Source organism: Myotis daubentonii, chromosome 1 (assembly GCF_963259705.1).
Source record: "Myotis daubentonii chromosome 1, mMyoDau2.1, whole genome shotgun sequence".
Classification (NCBI taxonomy): Eukaryota; Metazoa; Chordata; class Mammalia; order Chiroptera; family Vespertilionidae; genus Myotis; species Myotis daubentonii.
In genome coordinates, this window is record NC_081840.1 from 208,736,817 (window position 1) to 208,751,872 (window position 15,056).

The 15,056-nt window shown below is 38.1% G+C and overlaps 1 protein-coding gene across 8 annotated transcripts in view; it reads left to right on the forward strand.

Annotated features, from left to right (window-relative positions):
• The window catches only part of RBM47 (RNA binding motif protein 47), a 159,088-nt gene that overhangs the window by 105,081 nt on the left and 38,951 nt on the right, over window positions 1-15,056 (forward strand). The window contains exon 1 of one of the 8 annotated variants that reach the window (XM_059672787.1): window positions 12,731-12,856. The exons of the other annotated variants lie outside the window; for them this stretch is intronic. The gene's annotated coding sequence lies outside the window, so the exon portion shown is untranslated. Of the gene's footprint in view, window positions 1-12,730; window positions 12,857-15,056 lie in introns of those variants that run through there. 8 annotated transcript variants of the gene reach the window in all.

Here is a 15,056-nt window from a genome sequence, read left to right on the forward strand (position 1 = left end):
TTTGTTGTGGTTGTTGTTAGGTCAGATGGATCTATGCTGAGCTAACTCTATGTAAGGTAGCTACAGAGCCCTGACTTGTATTTCTAGTAGTTTGTACTTGGCTGACCATCCATGACCTCACTCGAACATGCTACCAGGATGAACCTCAGCTCTGTTTGCTACCAGGTGCTGAGACAGATTTCCTACTGGGATGTGGCAGCCCTGGATGTTACTTTCAAACACGAGCTCTTAGGATGAGCACAGACATTACTTACTTGATCATCCATCCAGGCTTCAACGATGAGATGAGAACAACAGCAGGAAATATTTTCCTAAACAAATTTGAAACAAACTCAGGATGGGAGTCCCATATATCATGAAAATGGCATCACTAGCCCAGCCAGTGTTGCTCAGTGGTTGAGAATCAACCTATGAACCAGGATGTCACAGTTCAATTCCCAATCAGGGCACATGCCCAGGTTTGGAGCTGGATCCCCAGTGTTGGGTATGCACCTGATTGATGATTCATTCTCATCATTGATGTTTCTATCTCTCTCTCTCTATCTCTCTCTCTCTCTCTCTCTCTCTCCCTCCCTTTCTCTCTGAAATCAACAAAAATATATTTAAAAAAAGAAAGAAAAAATGCTATCCCTGAAAAATTCTAATTTCAGTTTTGTAAGACCTCAGGTTCTCCTCCTGAGGTGGGGGGCAGAAATGCCCTTCTCTGAACCCCCTTTAGGACGTCACATTCAAGTCTTGTTATCTGAGGCTTTATGGGGGTAGCATGTTCTCATGGCAGCTTCAAGGCACACGGCTGCCATTATGTACCTGGCGTGCATTTCTCAGGAATAAATAAAAGTATAGACATTGTTATTTTCATCCTTCAACCAAAGAATGACCATTGCTTTTACAAGAAGAAAAGGAGTATGGATCAATGCTATTCTGGAGCCTTGAGTTAGCCTCCTTAAACATATAAATATAGCTATCTGTAGTTATTTATGAATGGTATTAGCTAAGATAATCTCAAACCTTCAAACAAAGCTATATTTTTTATTAACTATAGCTAGGTATTTTTATGTTGTTATCATTTGAATATAAATATTAAAATAATAGGTAAGCATTATTTTAATAAGTTGCTTCTCTTCCTGAAAATGTAGAATACTTTCATGCATACTGCATATTTTTTCCTCGCAGCATATCTGAGGTTGGTATAGGGAAATAGTTATTTCCATTTTACCTATAGGAAAAAGAAATAAAATATTCTTTTTATAAAAAAATCACTAAGTAGAAAATATGTGGATACACACACACACCTTTACACCTGCTTTTTTTCTGGCCCCAAAGGTTCAGAGAAATTAGAAAATACTAGGGAAAACATGAAGAAAAGCACTCAATCTACAAATTGTTAATTAGCTTGCTTTGGTATATAAATCAAGAAGTTGAATTATATCCAAAGTTAGGTGAAAAGTATATTTGTTTTTTTGAAAGACTGAATTTAGTATGAATAGTCAGAAATATTAATAATAGCAAATTTCATTTATTTCTTCATATGTGGAGCATGCCATTCTTGTTCTTTGTGTAGCCATGCACATAATTATATAAGGATGTGAAAGATGGGCACATGAGGTGTTGAGGAGCCTGTGGGCCATGGGTTCTAAATTTAGACAAATAGTGTGGCCTGGGATCAGCAGCACACATATCTCTCCAGTTTTGTAGTTCAATATTAGTAATCAGTATTGGCTGTCAACTATTTCCCAAAACTTTTAGGCCATTAGCACTGTATATTATTTTTAGTCTGTCCAGCATGGCTAGGTGATTGAGCATCAACCTATGAACCAGGAGGTCATGGTTCAATTCCCAGTCAGGGCACATGGCCCTGTCGCAGGCTACATCCCCAGTGTGGGGCGTGCAGGAGGGAGCCAATCAATGATTCCCTCTCATCACTGATGTTTCATGAGCACTGTTTCTCTCCCTCTCCTTTCCTCTCTGATATCAATAAATGATATTTTTTTAAAGAAAAAAGAATGACAAGATATCAAGTTAAGCTACACACGCACTGAGGCAGGTGTAAAGGTGTGTGTGTGTGTGTGTGTACGTGTGTGTACGTGTGTGTACGTGTATACTCTACATCATATCTAGACACTGGGTTTTGATAGGAAAGGAATGGATTGTGTAGAGGTGAAATCACTAACCACAAGGAACATCTCAGTTCCCGAGACTCTGATTCATTCTAGTTTCCTTTTTGTATCATTCAGTTTCATCTGCTAATCCTCAATAAAAGTTCCACTCTGGTGTAAAAGAGCTAGGGGATGACCCTTGACCATCTAAGGTTGCTCCCTCCTGGGGGAGCACAGGGACTAAGCTTCGGTGGCTGTTGGGATTTTAGGTCCCCTCCACTCCAGTGACTGCTTAAAGAAGTACTGGCACCAACTACTGGGATCCAAAATTAATCCGAGTCCCTGTTTGTTATTTAGATTTCTATTTAAAAATTCAATTTGAATAAAGTTGAACATATTTTTTATGCTTATTGGCCATATAATTTTATTTTTCTGCAAACTGTCCATTCTTATCTTTGCTCATATTTATTGTTATCTTTTTCTTACTTTTGTAAGAGCTCTCACATATTAAGAAAATTGACTCTTCATTGTATGTGCTGCAACCCACCTCATTTGTAGTTTGTCTTTTATTTCATTTTAGTAAATATTTCTGAATTCTATTTAATGCTCAGTTCTTGATAGAAAGAAAAGTTTAAGTTGAAATTTAGATAAATTCTCAGTGTCAACCTTAGCTACTATATTTGGTTGTTTAATTTTTCAACCGAAGTTCAGTTACTAACTGATGTCTCTTTTGGCACATATGTATGTTCATATAGAGTCTAAAATGGAGATTTTTAAAATACAATAATTTCTACTTCTTCATCTCTAAGGGTGTCCCAAAATTCACGCAAGAAGTAATTTTGATAGAAAACACAGGTTTATAATTAAAAATTGTAAATTTTTTATTGATACATAAAGTATATAGTATAGGGTTATGTATGGAGTAGCACATCGGGTAAATGGCCTCCACGGCTTTGTTGGCACATACGCAAAGCCATGGTCTTCATTGGTCTTCATTGTCCCTGCTCCTGGGCCATAATTGGTACTTGGTAATGCTTATCAAATTGAAGGGATTGATTTCAAAGGGCAACAGATATTAGAATCTGATTCAATAAGCCAAGTAAAATTAGGCTTTTATTTTTTGTTGTTGTTGGTGGTGTTAATGCTCATGCAAAATTCAAATCTTGCGTGAATTTTGGGACATCCTCTATAAGAGACGTAAATACCATTATTGGCATTCTGTTTCCTCATTTAATCATGATTTTTTTTTTGTAGTTTTACTTCCAATCAATGCATTAGTGACAACCACTCAAAAGAAACTTAATAAGTAGTTACTGTTAATCACATGCTTCTCTGTTTGAGGGATGTATCTACTTCCTCTTCATAAAAGCGTGTTTTCACAGAAAGGTGTATTTCCAATTTAAAAAAATTGTCCATTTGAGTAATTACAAGAAGTCACGACACTATTATTTTCATTAACACTTCAGATCAAAGTGATTTTCATACAAATCTTTTCATAGTTTCACTTGGAGCTCGGGAACTGATGATTTCAGCGTTGGCATTTCTAAAAACATACTGTTAATAAGCTGCTTCCTCGTCTGTAAAACGGAGCTGGAGAAATGATGCTTTCCATCACTGAGGTGTCAGAGGCACATGTGCATTTCAAATCAGAAGCCTGGAATCAATCCGGTAGCACTGAAGAGGCACATGTTCCCACTAGTCAGAGATAGCAGCTGGCAATGTGCTTTCCCTCCCCGCTAACGACTCCATAGCTGTTCACCAAACAGCTCAAGAGATTGAACATTGAGGTCTTTGTTTCACAATGATTCTTCTATTTATTACTTATGGATTAATTTGAGAGAGAGAGAGAGAGAGAGAGAGAGAGAGAGAGAGAGAGAGAGAGAAACATTGATTTGTTGTTCCACATATTTATGCACTCATTAGTTGATTCTTGTATGTGCCCTGACCAGGGATCAAACTTGCAACCTTGGCTTATTAGGACAATGTTGTAACCAATTGAGCTACCTGGCCAGAGCTCACAGTGATTCTTAAGCTAAAATTTCTTATTATGATGTATGGCTCCATGTTGTAACTCAAAAATATTTTACTAATAGTTTGAAATTCTTATCACAAGCAACTATTGAGCCCAGTTTAGTGAATTTCTGTGTGTATTCGCTGGGCAGGGGAGAGAGGTTGAAAGCAAATGCCTTGGATAGACCCCAGAGATAGCTATCATCTTGTCATGCAAGCAAATGACAACTATGTGAACAAACAAACAAAAAACTGACTACCGGTGTCCAGTATCTCATTTATTACAAGACTGCCTTAAACTTTGTGTATAAGTTTTAATTTTCAAATGTGGACTTAGAGTTTATGTATACCAGAAGCAATTGCTATTTAGGCAACGTTGTGATGAAACAGGAACTTCCATCCATTTTGCAAGTCTGATTGCAAATGACAAGCACAGCCATTGCCAAATCTATAAAGAAGGAAGGGATGCTCTAAGCAACGTGGCAGTAGAGTTGTTTGCAGAAAAGCAGATACATGGGTAAGAAGCCTCTTAGAAGGAGTTAGGAAGGAAAACAAGGGTCTGCTTAGAGAAAAGAGATGGTAGTCCTGGGGGTTTTGCGCGTGGGTGTGGATCTATTGAGGTTGAGAGGAACAAAGGGAAATTACCAAAGATTTGCAGTTCATGATCAAAAGCTTGGAGTGTATGGATGACTAAGGATCATATTGAATTCCCTTCATAGGGGTAATATGATCCCAGCCATACTTAGGGTAGACATTTCCTTCTAACCACTCTCAGGATGGTTACAGGGAACGTGGTTAGCAGGGAGGAGAACAAGGGGGTGGAGGTGGGAGGTTGTGCCATGGTTAATGCTGAGCTCAGTCTGAGAGAGGAAAGGAAGAGAACGGGCAGAACTTAATGACGGGCTGAAAAGGAGAGGATGGGGCTTAAACAAAGAGATTTATTTTATCAAATCATTTTAAATTGATGGTCAGAGTTATATATGCTAAAGTTATATAACAAATGTATATGTGTGTGTGTGTATAATGTTAAAATGCAGAAGTGCATAAAAAGGAAAACTTTAAATCACCCATATTCAATACTTTTACTACCCAGAGACAACCACTGTCAATATTTTGTTATATTTTTCTAGTTTTTATTTCCATAGTATCAATTGAGATTATGTGATCCATGCAGTTTTATGTGTATTAGTCTTACCTAAAACCTTTACTCAGGACATTAAAATTCTTCATAAATGTAACTTTTAGTAGCTTGTATACCACCATTTATTTAACTATTCCTTTAAGGTCAAGGATTTGGGTAGCTACAGAGTTTTTATTAAAAATTCCAAGATAAAAATCTTTTGTATGTAAACTTCATTTTTTTATTATTTCTCTAGTGTGGATTCTTAAAGACATAATTAGTAAGTGAAGACAGTGAACATTTCCAGGGCTCTTCATATGTATTAGAAAGTCTCTTTTTAAAAGAATGTTTTTGATCAATTTATACTTACCTTACTGAGTAATGATATTTTAGCATTATTCACTTTAAGTATTTGCGAATTCACCCTGGCCTGTGTGGCTCAGTTGATTGGGTGTCGTCCTGTGCCCTGAAAAGTTGCTGTTTTGATTCCTGGTCAAGGACACATGCCCAGGTTTGGGGCTCAATCCCCAGTAAGGGGCGTGCAGGAGGCAACTGATAGATGTTGGGCTCTCACATCTATTAGTATGTTTGTCTTCTCCCTTCTTCTCTTAAAAAAAATTAAGAAACTATTATTTTAAAAAATATTTGCTAATTTTATTGATTAAAAATGAAATTGTTTATAATATTTGGCTTTAATATACATCATTTGCTTACCAATGTGTGATTGAACATTTTGTTGGGCTTGGAAGTCATTTGTAATTCCTAAAGAGAGACATTAAAATATAAATAACACACACACACACACACACACACACACATACACACATACATAGATATGAGTGTGTGTGTGTATCATGTATAAATTAATTGGCATTCTTTATGTTATTAGCTAACAGGATATCTAAATTGATGAATAGTATTTATATATATTTTTATTGATTTCGGAGAGGAAGGGAGAGGGAGAGAGATAGAAACATCAATGAGAGAAAATCATCGATTGGCTGCCTCCTACATGGCCCCCCATTGGGTATGAAGCCCACAACCAGGGCATGTGCCATTGACCGGACTCAAACCTGGGACCCTTCAATTCACAGGCTGATGCTCTAGCCACTGAGCCAAACCGGCTAGGGCTAATATGCTTTTTAATGGAGGAATGGAAAGCAAGTAATGTAATTGTGAGGAGTGGGCGTACAGGGGCAAGAGAAGAAGATTCTAGACCTCGGTCGGTGTTGAGGGACAGAGAGAAACAGGGTCAATAACAAAAATTATGCAAAAGCAGGTCATAGTAATGAGGGGGACCGAGTAAGAATAGGGTTATGAAGCCCAAGATGAAAAGAGTATGGACTAGAGAGGCCTGCAGAGTGGAATGAGGGAGGGGCCCACTCATTACATCCCCCAACTCTACTGTCCACAAGACCTTGGGAGCTTCCTAAAGGTTTCCAGGCCGCTCTTATTTATGACGCCTTTGTTTCCCTCAAATTTGGCCGTCTCCAGAGTATGGACCTTTTGTATGATCACTCCCACCCCAACCCAGCCAGTGTGTCTCTTAAATTTGTGTTTTATCCTTTTAATAATGTAAGTTGCTGTGACTATATTTTGGTATTTTGTTGCTTCTTGGCCCTGAAGTCAGTTGTCCATAGTGTACACATTCTTTTGAGTTAAAGAACAATGAAAGTACCAGAGGAAACTGGAAATGGGGAGACCGCAGAATTCATGCACAATCTGTTTAGCAATGAAGTTCAGGACAGAGGGCATTGGTTGCCTAAAACCTACATTTTTAAAAATAACATTTTAATATGCTGCCTGATGATTAGCAGCACCCCACACTATATGCCTGTTTGTGTGTTTACTCTTTATGACTCAATGCAATGCCATAGAAAAACGTTTTGACGTGGTATTATGGCACCACCCTTCTCGCAGTGCGCAGGCTGAAAATATTAGTCATCCTGGATACTGTCATCATACATGCCATCCATTAAACCAGCTCTGTGAACTATGCCTTTAAAATGCAGCTCAAAGTTAACGTCTCACCAGCCCAGCATTACCACTCTCGGGGAGGCCACCATCGTCCCATCCCCTGGGTGACCGGAACAACCTCCCGAACTACCCCTCTGCTTCCTCTTTTGCATGCCTCCGATTTCTTCTCCGCCAGAGAGATCTTAAGAAAAAAAAAATCACATCACGTCACTTCGCTGCTCAGAATCTTCCGATAGCTCAATAGAACCCAGAGTCCTTTTGTATAAGGCCCTCATCTGGCCCTCTCCTGCTGCCCTGCCCCTTTCCTGCTGTTCTTCAGATACCCCAAGCTACCCCCTGGCGTAGTCTCTCCTTCCCTCTTCTGGAATCCTTTTGCTCTGGGTCTCCAAACATCAGGTCCCTACTCAAGAAAGGACTTCCCTGACCACCCCAACCAGAACAGCCCCCATCGCCCCTCCTAACCCTGCTTTATTGTTCCTCATAGCATTTATCACTCTGCTCCCCCAAAACATATATATTTGCTTGTTTAGTATGTTTCCCCAACATGTTGGGAAGGACCTCCTTGTCTCTCTTGGTCAGCACCATCTCCAGGGTCGCCACACATAGTAGGGGATCAGTAACCATCTGTTGAATGATTGAATAACTCATATAACCAATTCAAAATCGGGTGTCTTGCAAAATTACTATTTGCTCATAGTAAATTAGGCTCATTGTGCCTAAATGATTTGCTCCAGTACTATTTTATGTTGTTCTTTTTTTGGAACACACACTCCTTGCTAATTTTAGCACCCTATCTAAACTGATCAGCCTTCCATGTTTTTAAGTGATGACTTAACCTGTGCTCACAGATCCACAGGAGCCAGTTTTAATCCATTAGATTTTTTTTTTGCATGGTTTCTACTATTTCCATATTTCTTTTTTTAACCTTTATTGTTGAAAGTATTACATATGTCCCCTTTCCCCCCCATTGACCCCTTCTAGGTCTCCTCCCACCCCCGTCGCCTCCACCACAGGCCTTCACCATCCATATTATTTTTTAAATTTCTTTAGAATATCAATTTTTATGTTCCCAAAAAGTAAGAGCTTATTTTAGAAAGTAGTAAAATAATATGTTGAACAGATAATTCAAAAAAGTGTTCTTAGTCTTTTAAAGATAACATAACTTACGCAATACCTTGCTAGCTATTCAAGCCTCTGACAAGATTCCATTTCCTGGCTGATTAAGATATCATACTTATAAAAATATATTACAGTTAAGATTAATACCTATATTGATAATACCTAATTCTTAAAATAAAGAAAGTCTCCAGGAAAAAGTGTCATTGTTGTTTTTAATTACAAAGTGAACAGAACAGAAAATTGCATATTTTAAAGTTGTGGGCCTGTGACTGCCCACGGTGGTACCTAAAACTACTGTAAATCAATTGCAGTTCCAGACGTTTCTTTCCGTAAGCTTTCCATACGGTCACTTGACAATGCTCTCTATCCTACTCCATAGCTCTTCATATCCACACAGCACATGGTGCTTCATTTTGTCTAGTATTTTATATGTTCTCACTGACATTTAATTGTCTCTCCAAGAACATTATTAGCTTCTCGTTAAGAGAGATCACATCAGGTCTAGGTCTTGGACTGCATTTCCCACACACCCTCCCCACACGCACCCAGAGCTTGAATCTACCTTGAAGTCATTATTGAAAGTACCCAGTAAACACCCACTGAAATGGAAAAGAACTCTACTTGGTAAATCTAGAATGCTAGGGGATTTCTGTGGCCATTTTGTAGAAATTAGTAAAACACCATTTAATTATTAATAATACTTGGCTAAAGCACACACTTCCTGAGCTCTTGTTAACCTCACTGCCCATTCTAAGGAGGGAACATCTACTGCTATCTTATGGCTTAATGTAGTTGGCTTTTCTCTAGTGGAACATGCGTTTGAACTTGTACACATCATGTATGACTTTGTAATAGGTGTCTCCTCTCTGCACTACATTCAATATTTATTCTGATCTTCCTCTTTTAAAAAGAAAGTCTGTGAAACTACCACAGGATATATAAAGACTGGTAATTGCATAGCTTATCAGACACTACAGTTTGCTATGTTAAAGGGGCAGTAGGAATCACTATAAAACCTAACAGGCTTCTGAGAATCAATGATGAATGCTGCCTAGAATGGAGGAAAGGTTTGGGGAGTGGGGAGGGAGATACAAAGAGAATTGTCTTTAGATTTAAACTAGATTTTGTGGCTTTTTGAAGTTATGGTTTCACTCCCCAAGCATTAAAGTTTTTCCTATCTGGCTCCAAAGGTACCACCTCCAAAATTCCCGAGCTTTTCCTGTAAGTATAGAAATGCCTGCCACTAGCAGGGTCAGAGAAGAAAGGTGAAGGGTGGGTAGGTAAATAGAGAGACGGGTGTGGGGAAGAAAGAGGAGGAGAAGGAGGAAAGAAGGAAGACACGGCACACGCACATTCCTGCTCTCTTTCCCTGCTGCCTTTTCTTGTTGGCTCTTTCACAGCCCAGCGTACTACATATTTTACAGTTTTATCCACTCAGTGCCCTCTCTCCCCCCCCCCCCCCCGGGTTTGTAGGGCTCACCAGGGCAGGGATTTTTATCTGTTCTGCTCACTGCTGTCGCCCCTGTACCTAGAACAGTGCCTGGCGTTTAAAAGGCACTGGATAATATTGACTGAATGAATGAAATACACAAATGTTAGTTACTATTATAATTTTACTCTTTAAAACAATTGTACCGATTGAGAAGATACAATTTTAACTTTTAAATCGAAAGCTTTCAGATCCTTTCCTAATGTCCAGATCAGATAAACTCTTCATCCCAGATGTGGCAATTACTTGATTCTTCCTGCTGATACGCACATTGATGGGGTATTTGACAAATTAATAGACTACGGTGGCTTTAACCATACAGGTTGATGAAATGATATACCGGTTTATAAAAGCAGAGACAGGCTTTTGGCCTAAAGCAGTGATGGACGTGGGCAGGTAACAGGATGTAAACAACGCATATAGCCGCATTGACTATCTTGACATTCTTGGTGTTTTATGAGTTTATTTATTTTCTGACTCCCAACTGGAATAAAACTCCAGAGAGCAGGGATTTTTTATTATTACTTTTAGTAAATGTTGCCATCCTGGGCACCTAAAATAGGAAATGGCACAGGATAGAAATTCAATAATTATCCTAGAATATTGAATGCTGTGAACGAGATTAAATCCAAATATAAGAAAACAGTGCCTGTCGCTGCGGCCAAGTCCTTGTTATAATTTTGCCATTCTCCCGGTGGGTTCTGTGTGTCATGCACGTTCTTTAGGACTCTCAAATGGATAGCATGCCCTCATCTCTTTGAGCTTACTTTCCTGGTGTGCTTGGTTAGTTTTGTGGTCAACCACTATTGCTGACACCATCAGTACAGTTACATGGCTTTAGTGCCAATCTTGGACACCTTTTCAGATGGAGACTGGTACTTCAGTGTGTGTGTGTGTGTACAGAATCTTCCTCTTATGCTGTAGTCATACATTAATACAATAAACAATTTCAGGAAAGGTTTTCAAATTCTAAATAGGGTAAAATCTACTTCTGAAAAAGTATATACTGTTATATAGAAAACAAACGCACATTCACTTGATCTTTACATCAACTCTATCTTAGCCTCTAGGTATTTTAAAACACTAAAAAATACATATAATGCTACTCTTAGTAAGATGTAAAGGTGACCTTACTAATTATTACTTCTATTTAAAATAGGCCGCAGGACAGTTTCCTGCTTTCCTATTATGTATTCACCAGGGCCGCACTTCCTCCTCTCCCAGAAGGTTCTGAGTATTGTTGTTGTTGTTGTTTTCAAATCTACCATAGAGCTTATCTGGTCTCAAGCTTCTATTTTCCACCTGTATTTTTCCTTTTTCTTTTTCCTACAGCCCCAGACCTCAGATTGGCCTGCTGTCGCTCCACTCTAAAAAAAAAAAAAAGGTGGCTTGTTAAGACAAAAGGTCACTCCTCTAGGGATGACTTAAGCTGTTGTAAGTCAGATCTCTCAGACGACATGTCCACTACGATGCCGTGGATGTAGTTTTATGCATTTGCCTCCACTGAGGACTATGTAGTAGGAGTCAATGCCAGTGGCAGTGGAAGGAGAGTGACCTTTACTTTTTATGTGTACTTTCCTATATTGTTTGAATTCTTTAGAACTAGTTTCTTACAAAGACCATATCTTTCATCAGAACCGAGCAATTTCGTTTTAAACAATATTTAACACACTTATAGTCTTAGACTTGTTCTGGATTTTGACCCTGTACTAACCTTCTGGCATTTTCTAGTTACTATCGATAGCTTTAGAGTATATTATTTGGAAGTAATAAAACTGTCTCTTTAAAAAAAAAATAGAGGTAGGTAAATAAATTTAAAACTTTCTTGTTCACTCTGGCCTTTCTACTTCCCCTCCAGGCTACTTCAAATTGCTGTGGTTTATAGAATTTAGTAAGGCTAACAATGACAGAATAACTGCGAAGGGAAAACTGGAGACCACCGCTTTGAATCTTTGTTTCAGGAAGTTACAGATGGGTTTCTCTCTTTACATGCCACGGAGCTCATTTTATTCCTGGTTCAGACGGTCTGTACCCAGATGTCACGTGGCTTTCAGGAGCCCTCCTGAGTCCCCCTGTCCCTCCAATCCCTATTGCCTGGACCCACAGACTCAGCCTCTAGATGAGGTTCCATCCTAACTGCCTGACAAGGGATGCATTTACTCTGCAAGTCCTTCTGATCGGTTGTCACGTACAGACTGTTTTTGTTACCAATGAATCCTGTCTTAACCACTCCCTTCTTTTTCTTTCTACGCCCCCTTCTATTTTTCTCTACTTTTTTTTTTTAACCAGTAAATCCATTTCCAGCTCCAAATTGATCAAACAAAATGAGTTTATGCCATATTTTTGCCTGTATCCTTTTTTCCTTCCAGGCTTACCATAAACGGGATTGTTGGTCATGATTACGAGGAAAGATAAAGGATCCTCAATCCAGATCACTTACCCTAGAAATAATAAGAAAAGAAAAGCAACCTTTGCTAAAACTATAACATTTCTAAGAAGCCATAGTAACATTTTTTGAGAACTTTCTATATGCCAAGAAATTTTCTGAGTGCTTCACACGAGTTCTTTCATTCAATCCCCACAACAACCCGGGGGAAGTGGGAATTACTGTTTTTCTTGTCTGCCCCAAGCGGTACAGGTTGTGGGCACCCGTCTTATTCTAGGAAGGTGGATTTTAAACATCATTTGTTTCCTTTTAGTCAGTATTTGTGTTTGAATAAAATATTTCAGTTAAATTTCTTTCTCTGTCTTCTGGGGTCTTTTCTTACAGTAGCATTTCCGTGAAGTTTTCCGGCTGCTGTTGAGCACTTTGTATCTGGCAGTTTGAACACCTCCCTTCTTTCCGTACCACCCACTCCAAGCTCATTCCAGGTGCCCTTAGCAAATGACTCCCAAGGCATTTAAGTGGCCAAAGCTCACTGACCAATGAGGAGCCGGGTGCCGTATTAGCAGAGTCACGCAGTTCCTGGGATCAGGAGCGAAGGTTGCTTAAGCAAAGCTTTTGTTACTGTTAGCCTGCCGCATCCAGATTTCAGGACTGGAAAGGTAGGGGGATGCCTTATTTGCTTAAATTGTATGAGAGGACGAGATGGTTGTGTTTGGTTAAAGTAATTCAGATCAGGTCGAATAAACAAATGATCCATTTTGTTTGTTTTTAATTGAAGGCCAAAAAAAAAAAAAAAGTGAAGTTTCTGAGAATGTCAAATACTGTACCATTTACTTTCTAGCAGCAAAACCAAAATTCTTAAGTTACAAACTAAAAAAAAACAACACAAATTAGTTCATCCAACAGCTAAATACACTAAAAGCTAGGTCTTTGCAAAGTCATTATTTCATGAATTGTTGCTATTTTAACTGTGAGATAGAAAGCAGGAATTTATCAATAAGGCTCACACTTGTTTTCTATAATCTTTTCAGAGTTTGTCTCTGTAGAAGAAATCTGTGATTTTAAGATGTGAGATAATGAAAATAAAACAAGTTAATGGAATCAGCATTATGATAATTACTACATAAAGGTTAGCAACAATGGCATTTTCTCTGAGAAAAGTTCTGGTGTAAGAAGATGCTTGTATCAATCACTTTTTCAAACCAATAGTAAAGTTTATGAAATGGAATTAGCTACGTGTAGATTATATGCTTTAAAGACTACAAATAAATTGCACTTTCATTATAAAGAGTAGGTTAGTTATATTTTATGTGCTATTTGAGATTTGTTCTAATATTGACCTGAAGAAACAAGAAAAATAGAATGAGATTGCTACTGGAAAATGGAGCAATTTTAATAGCATTGGAAGCTAATCCTCCAACGAAAAAACCTTTTTCATTATGAATAAAATTAGAAATCAGTGTTGCAACAAAATGTATACATAAGAAATGTATGTTGTTATTATTGTCAAAAGCCTACATCTAATGCTTACTATTCGAAGGTAAATTTGAGTTCGAAAAAAAGTATAACTGGTTTCCCATTATTGCTTTATCCCAAAGGTGGCTTAATATGGGTTGTATTTTATAACAGAAATTAACTAATACATTTGTTTAAAGATATAAGAGATGGTACCATTTGGTAAAATTTTAAAAAGTATTTAGTTAAAATGCTATTTTTGTTTAATTTATAGAGAGAATTTTTTAACGCATTTATCACTAAGTATAAATGCCCAATAATTTAAATTATCTCAGATTCCCCCTTTTCTTATTATTTTTACATACTCGTTTAAAGATTTTTGCATCCGGAAACCTTTTACTTTTATTAGATTTGTTCAAAATGCCACTTCATGGCAAGTCACTCTCAAGATCTTCCTTGTAGTCTTGCTCTGGCTGACTCCTTGTGGGAGGTGGATGGGATTGACCAATAATCAGAGTTAACAATTCACAGCAGAGAATCCTTGCTAGCCATCTTCTCCAGCACAAGTAAACGCTGTTTCTCAATTCCAAGCTGAGGGTCAAAGGTTTTAGACTAACTTCACAGATCAGAGGTCAGGCATGAATTGCTGCAATTTGTAGTTCAATTCTGCCGATATGACAGAATTTCACAGCTATGATGATTGCTTTTTTTCCACTTCTGCACACAGGCCAGGCCAGGCAGTTAACAGTGTAATTTGTACAAGTCGGCCCTTGGCACCCAAGTTTAATGAGTAACTAGCTGGTGCCTTAGGTTTCACTGGTACAAGGTGCATATTATAAAAAGGGTCAAATGTTAATGCACAAAGACTGAGGGGGGTGGGGAGCGATAGCTCAGTTACCACCACCTATGAATCATATGTAAAGGATTAATAACCTGTATTTATTTTTAAAATTCTGTTTCTATAGTGTGCATGTTAGTATGTTTCTTTCCTTGCAACTAAAAGAGGTAGGTAATTTTTTTAAATGTAGTAAGAAAGAATAGTCTGATTAGAAGTTATTGACTGAGCAGTAGAAAGTGAAATTGCGGGCTCTGTTTACTCCTTTTGTGGGTCTCTGTGATTTCTCAAAAGCTTTCCAAAGTGGGACAGGTTTTGCAAGAAGCTGGGGAACAACTTGGATAACCAGGGATTTCTGAATCTATGATATTTATGAGTCTCCGACATTCTCCACTCTTCTACCAAAAAGTTGAACTCCCATATTTCTAACCCAGGTTGAAAATATCTTTTACTGCTTAAAGTTGAATTCTGGGACTCTTGAAAAAAAATTCATAGACAGTAGACCTTGAGTCATAAATAACTCTAAAGCTGCAATATAAATTCATAAAAACTCACCATTTTTGTTACAT